General features: G+C 33.8%; 1 pseudogene; it reads left to right on the top strand.

Annotated features, from left to right (window-relative positions):
• Positions 1-2,058: 2,058 nt before the first annotated feature.
• Positions 2,059-2,832, top strand: LOC143585114 (ethylene-responsive transcription factor ERF098 pseudogene; annotated as a pseudogene).
• Positions 2,833-6,730: the final 3,898 nt, after the last annotated feature.

Genomic DNA, 6,730 nt, shown 5'->3' with positions numbered 1-6,730 from the left:
TATCTGATCGTAACATGCATATATGGCTTTAAATATATATATATATAACAAAGATGATTATTTTTATGATTTATCTGTAAATAAACTCGATCCATTTAAATATTACACATTAATGAATGCATATTTGTATACTGTCGTATTTGACTTATGATTTAGCTAGTATTATTTAAGCTATGCTAAAGTCATTTGTTTTCTTTTCCTATTAAGTTTGCTTATATACTACATTTGACTAATAGATGTTGATACCAATTCATGTTTGTTAAATAGTTATTAATTACTTTCAAACCTAAGTTGTCTTTTAATTTGTTTTGGATTGTTTGTCTCGTTTAGTAGGATTCATGAATCATAGAAATTATTTAATTTTTTAATAGCCAATATATTAAAAGAATAAAAAAAGAACACTCAAGCGAGTAGCAAGAGACCCAACTCAACAAACGTCTAAGAATGAAATTATAAAACAAAGAATAACATAGAAATTACATTGGGAAACTTTCAAAGTTAAATGTGCATAATGACTTTCAATTCAAATTCACCAGTTTGCTTCCATTTTTAATCCAAAAAATGTAAAAACTTTAATATCATTTACGCTGATAGAAATATTTAATAAATTGCTTTTAATAAAATGTTTAATTTATATGCAATATCTAAAATTTTTATGTTGAGGCCAAATAACAATTAAATATATTAATGAATTCCTTTAAATGTATAGATCCTAATTTTAGAGTTCGGTCTAGTTCTTTGAAAAGGTTAAACCGCCCCTGTTAGGGAGACTAAATGCATAGAAAAAGTTTACTTTCCTCAAACTTTACTTTTATTCGGCAAATTTAATTTGACATTTCTTTTATTTACAACAAGACTTAAACCTTCACCTTGAAAATAATATTAGGTATAATGATCATAAGCCAATGTTGACAAAATGTAATTCAACCAACCAATTTTTAAAATGTTGTTCACCCTCTAATTGGTCGATCTTATCACTTTTTAATCTTTACCCGATAAATTTTTTAACTAATTAGATTATGTCAAGCATAAAAAAAGCTTTTGATTCACTAGTACGTATTTAATTCATAGTAGCCAACTAGATTAATATTTAGGATTCAAATGAGGGTATTTTGACTTCTGACGGAATCTTTATGGTTTCGACGAGATTTTTGAACAAATGATAGAATTATCTGGTTGGTTAAAAGTTTTGTCATATAATGATTAAAAAATGATCGATGATTTTATAAAGGACACTATGGTAGTGTTTGTTATGAAGGAATAAAAGATGAAATGTAATAAGCCATTCCAAAAAAATGAAAAAAAACATGTTTAGTTATCATGCATGAATGGAATGAATCATTCCAAATGAAATGAAACTCTTTCCATTTTTAGGATTTTCATTCCTTTGAGTGTGGGTATTTTTTTTCCATTCCTTCAAGGAATGAAAAAGTCAAAAAGTCAACAATCATTATTATTATTATAAAATTATAATTATATTATTATTATTAGTATTGTTATTATTATTTTCTAATTATAGTTATTATATTATCATTATATAATTATCATTATTGTTTTGTATATTATAATATAACTATTATTATATTAGAACTAGTACTACATTATCAATATATTTTATTTTTAAATTTGATGAGTTAACATTTCACAACGTATATACAGTTTAACGATCTCGTTGCAGCACGAGGTTCTAAAAATACTTATTATGAATATTCATTTATTATTAATATTATTTATTTTTATTTATTTATTATTATTATTACTAATAAAAATATTAATAATAATAATGAAGTGATTAATCATTTCATTCTTACATGGTAACCAAACATGACAATGGAATGGTAATGATTCATTTCATTCCTTTGTCCATTCCATTCCCTCATCTATTTCATTACCCCGTACCAAACATACCCTATAAGATTGGATTGATTAAATTTTGTTCACATTAACCGATTATATCGATTTATGTCATTTTCCCTGAATATTAGTTTCCTTAAATGCGTTATATAGTTGTATATTCTATTCATGGTATCCCCACGTGCTTGCAACTTGTTATTTGCTCGTGTCAGGTGTTCACGAAGCTTCACCTTACTGGCGGCTGGTCTTTCAAACGTTTGAACCAGAATTCAATCCACCACATACGACTCATTATTATCAATAAATTCTTTTTGGATAATATTTATACCAACATGCTCACAATTTCAACAAAACAATTCTACTGTCTAATAATATTCCATGGATGCACATCAAGAACCGGGTGGAAGTACTAGTGAACGAGGGAGGAGAGAAAACAAATACCGAGGCATCCGTAGGCGCCCGTGGGGGCGGTACGCGGCTGAGATACGTGACCCGACAAGAAACGGTGCACGTTCGTGGTTGGGAACGTTTGACACGGCCGAGGAGGCGGCTAGAGCTTACGATAGAGCCGCATATGCTTTAAGAGGTCATCAAGCTATACTTAACTTCCCTAATGATGGCCATTACCGAAGTGTTAACTCGTTCAATGTGGAGATGTCGTCGAGCTCGGGATTTTCTCAAATACCGTCGTTATTGGGAAGCTCTACGTTGTCAATGTCGTCGTCTTCGCCTTCTTTGGTATCGTCTTCGAGTGGCATTAGCAATGGGAGATTGGAAAGAGATCCGGTGATCGAATTCGAGTATTTGGATGATAAGCTTTTGGAAGATCTTCTTGGAAAAGATTCGCCTGAAAACACAAAGAATTAACAAATGTCAAAGTTCAAACAAGAGATTATTTCTTTGTGGAATTAATAGGGTTTTATTTGGGAATGTTCAAAAAGACATAAAATGTGCATTTAGAGTCATGTTCACGTTTGAAATGCATGTTTTAAATTTTTTATGGATGAGAATTTTTCAAGAGTTTGGGGGGTTATATGAGTGCATTAAATGTGATTGGTTGACATGTTGTATGCTTTTGGTTTCGATATATTCGGTTGGATACAAATGTTTGATAAATCTAATGCATATGTTTTTTGTTTTTACAAATATACATACAAATTGAATTCAAATAAAAAGATTAATTTAGTTTTCTTTTTTATGTATTTACTAACACATTGTACCAACTTAATCTCGAGATGCCAATTATCTCCAACCTAAGTTTGAAAGGTAAGAAATTCAAAAACTTTATTTAGGAAGACGAAGGTTCAGTGGTGAAGTTTGGGCTTTATCACAGAAGTGACCAAAGCCGTTGAAAAATGATTTAAGGGTGTCCGTACTCATTGCCTATAAAATTTTCCGAGCGAAATCAGGAAATTTACACTACTAAACGAAAAAAGGGAGTGACCGGGGACACCCCGGTCCTTCATAACCTTCGCCCCTGTGGAGGTCTTTGGTTCAAGTCCCGTGTGTTGGAAAAAAGGGTTTTAGGTTAGGCCAGAAGGTTTCTCACCTAAGGTGTGTTTCCTCCTGAGGTTGGTTTGCGAGTCAGGATTGATGATGGAGTGGACTGATGTACGAGCTTCGCTTCGGGGTAGGACTGTCCAAACTGCTCGCCGCTCGCTTGAAAGTTGCTCGAACAACGCTCGCTCGATTTTGTTTCGATTTGGAAATGAGTCGTTCAGCTCTTTTCGGTTTTGAAAACAAGCCAAGCATGAGCAAAGCATCACTCGGTTCAGTTCATTTTACTCGAATTATTTTTTGTTTAAAATGATTTAAGGGTGTCCGTTCTCACTGCCTATAAAATTTTTCGGATGAAATCGCAAAAATTTACACTACTAAGCGAAAAAACGGGAGTTACCGGGGACACCTTGGGTCGTTCATAACCTTCGCCCCTTGCGGAGGTCTTTGGTTCAGGTCCTGTATGTGAGGAAAAAAGGGTTTTAGGTTAGGCCAGAAGGTTTCTCACCTAAGGTGTGTTTCCTCCTGATGTTTCCGCGAGTCAGGATTGATGATGGAGTGGACTTATGTACGAACTACGCTTCGAGGTAGGACTGTTCAAACTGCTCGCCGCTCGCTCGAAGGTTGCTTGAAAAACGCTCGCTCGATTTCGGTTCGATTTGGAAATGAGTCGTTCAGCTCGTTTGGGTTTTGGAAACAAGCCAAGCATGAGCAAAGCGTCACTTGGTTCGGTTCGTTTTACTCGAATTAATTTTTGTTTAATAATTATATATATATATATATATATATATATATATATATATTATTTTTTTAAGTTTTTTTTTTTATTTTCATATTTTGTGTTGACTTTAAAATTCAATTTTAATCTCGAGCCACTCGCTTGATATATGTTTTCTTGTTGAGTTAAGTTTTTGACATTTTAGAGTTGAAACTTGAAAGTATAGACATTTTGGAGCTAGCTAGAAGTCTTGAATTAATAATCATATTTTGGAGTTTTAAAAATTTTAAATTGAAAACTTTTTACGAAACCAAGCTGCTCGGTTTCAAACCAAACCAAATTCAAGGATAAAATTATTTGGCTTGTTTCTTTAACTTCAATCTGCTCAGCGCGGATCGTTTTCAAACCAGCCTTATTCCATACCCCGGGAATGGGAATGATCGAATGACTTAGTGGCTCATCAATGATAGAAATGGCTGTTCAAAAAAAAGTTAATCTAGAGATTACGCCTGTAGTTGTTAAGTAGTCTATTTGTGTACGAGTACGACTCTTGAATGTTGTTGGTGGTTGTTCGGTAATTAGTTCGTCGATGCCTCGTTATATCCGACGGTAATTGCCGCAAGTCAAATTGCCAGTGGTCATGGTCATAATATTTACGATGGTCACCCACCGACAGAATTCCATGGCAACGTCCTTAATCCACGTTCCTCTTTTACAAACACATTTTAAAGCAATGACATTTTCATCATATGTCACATTAAGTTTTGAAAACCTACGTATTTAAATGACTTTGATTTGATTTTTTTTATTATTATTACGTAATATTATATTATTATTTGTTTGTATAATTTTAACAAGTTGTTAATATTAAATAAAATAAATAAAAATTATATAAAATTTTAACAGATTTTATTGAATAATTATGAAATTATATATATAGTATAAAAGAGAAGTTTGGTACCACAAAGTTCCTATTTTGATAAACTTTTATTTTGATATATAATAGATAGTTTACACTTATAAACAACTTGGCTTCTAGCATGTTGGTTGTGTGGAAATGCTCTTATGTCTAATGTCGTTTGCCGTCCAAGTTCAAATCTTTGCAATGGGATATGGTTGTTATTGTTTGTTAGCTCTTTTTTTTTTCTAAATTCAATTTGATGTGTTGTGCATGCCTTTTTTTTTATTTTTTTTGTTTTAGTTATGATAACATAACGAACATGACGGAAACCGACCAAATTTGTTTAGACTCACCGTATCCCGCACGGGTTTTACAAAGACTGAGTTTTACCGACCGACGCTACGCCCATAACGCACGTAACCGAAATCACCTGAATTCGCGTCGACTTACAAATTCAACGCCCGGGATTGACAACACTTGAGTTTTACCACCGTCCGAGTTTGCCCGACGCAACGCGCCGGTAAAACACTAGTTGTTAATATTATATATGTTACGGAAAACAGATATTGGCAAGTAACATTTATTATATCACTAGTGGGCTCACCCGCCGAGATGCGGCGTAATTAGATTTGACCCGCACGCGATGCCGCATTGTTGGGTTCGACCCGCGCACGTTGCGGCGTAAAAACACAAAAAAACATTAACGCATGTACGTAAGTTTTTTGCATGAATTAAATACAATGGTGTCCATGTTTCAGGTAAACTAAACTGATGAATTAAATACAATGGTGTCCATGTTTCAGGTAAACTAAACTATGACCTGTACAAAAAGTTGTCATATTTGGTTCGTTAGTCTTCCATCCAGCTACTGCATTTCTTCCACATGGTAAATCCCACATCTGCCAAAAACAAAATGCATAGTTTGACTTTTAGAAGTCAAAACTGAAATGTATTTTTCTTTCATACATGTTTGTGTATGTTATATAACTAATGCAATCTGTAGGCGTGAATGCACCAAAAACAGTATGTAACCATGCACAACTGAAGGCAAATGACAAAATGAAACGGGTCAAACAGATTTGATGATTAATGGTGGTAATGTGGTGATTTATCCATCACCGAGTAGAGGCTGCCAGAGGCTCGATGTGGTGATGGAGTAAGCTGGGTGGGAAAGATGAAAAGCATCTGAAAAATCAAAAGTGTTAAAACCTAAAAGGGATATCCACAGTTGGTGGTAACCAGATAGCCAAAATGATATCACCATTGTATACAAATTTGAAGTGCAACGTACAACCTCTGTTGCACAAAATTTAGGCAAAAATGTTAATATACAAAAGAAAATCAAATTGTAAAATAACAAAGTAACAAATAACTAAAATTCAGCCACATTCGAATAGCAAACTCAGTAATGACATTTGTCACTGTCAAGGTAAGTTTAAGGCAGACACATTGCAAGACAATACACACAGACTAAAAACCGAACACGAAATTTGGTTGGGTTTTAAGCAATTCTGGTTTTGGTTTTCAGTTTAACCAGTTTTGAGCCGAATAATGAACATCCCTACATGAAATGGCCAAAACCAAACTGAGAACCGATCCGACTTTGTTCAAATAGAGTGTTGAACCATATTCCTCACAGATCGTAAGGCGAACCCAAAATCCAGTTTGATTTCAACTGAAGACTGGTCGCTGACCCACGCCGCTTAACTCGGCTTCGATCCAAAAACGAACCCACAACCCAACTCGGTGACTGAAAACCA

This window comes from Bidens hawaiensis, unplaced genomic scaffold (assembly GCF_021521415.1).
Source record: "Bidens hawaiensis isolate Kalapana, Puna unplaced genomic scaffold, B.hawaiensis_p1.1 tig00033565_1, whole genome shotgun sequence".
In the NCBI taxonomy this organism is placed as follows: domain Eukaryota; kingdom Viridiplantae; phylum Streptophyta; class Magnoliopsida; order Asterales; family Asteraceae; genus Bidens; species Bidens hawaiensis.
Note: the sequence above shows the minus strand (reverse complement) of the source record. Positions and strands in the feature narration are given on the sequence as shown.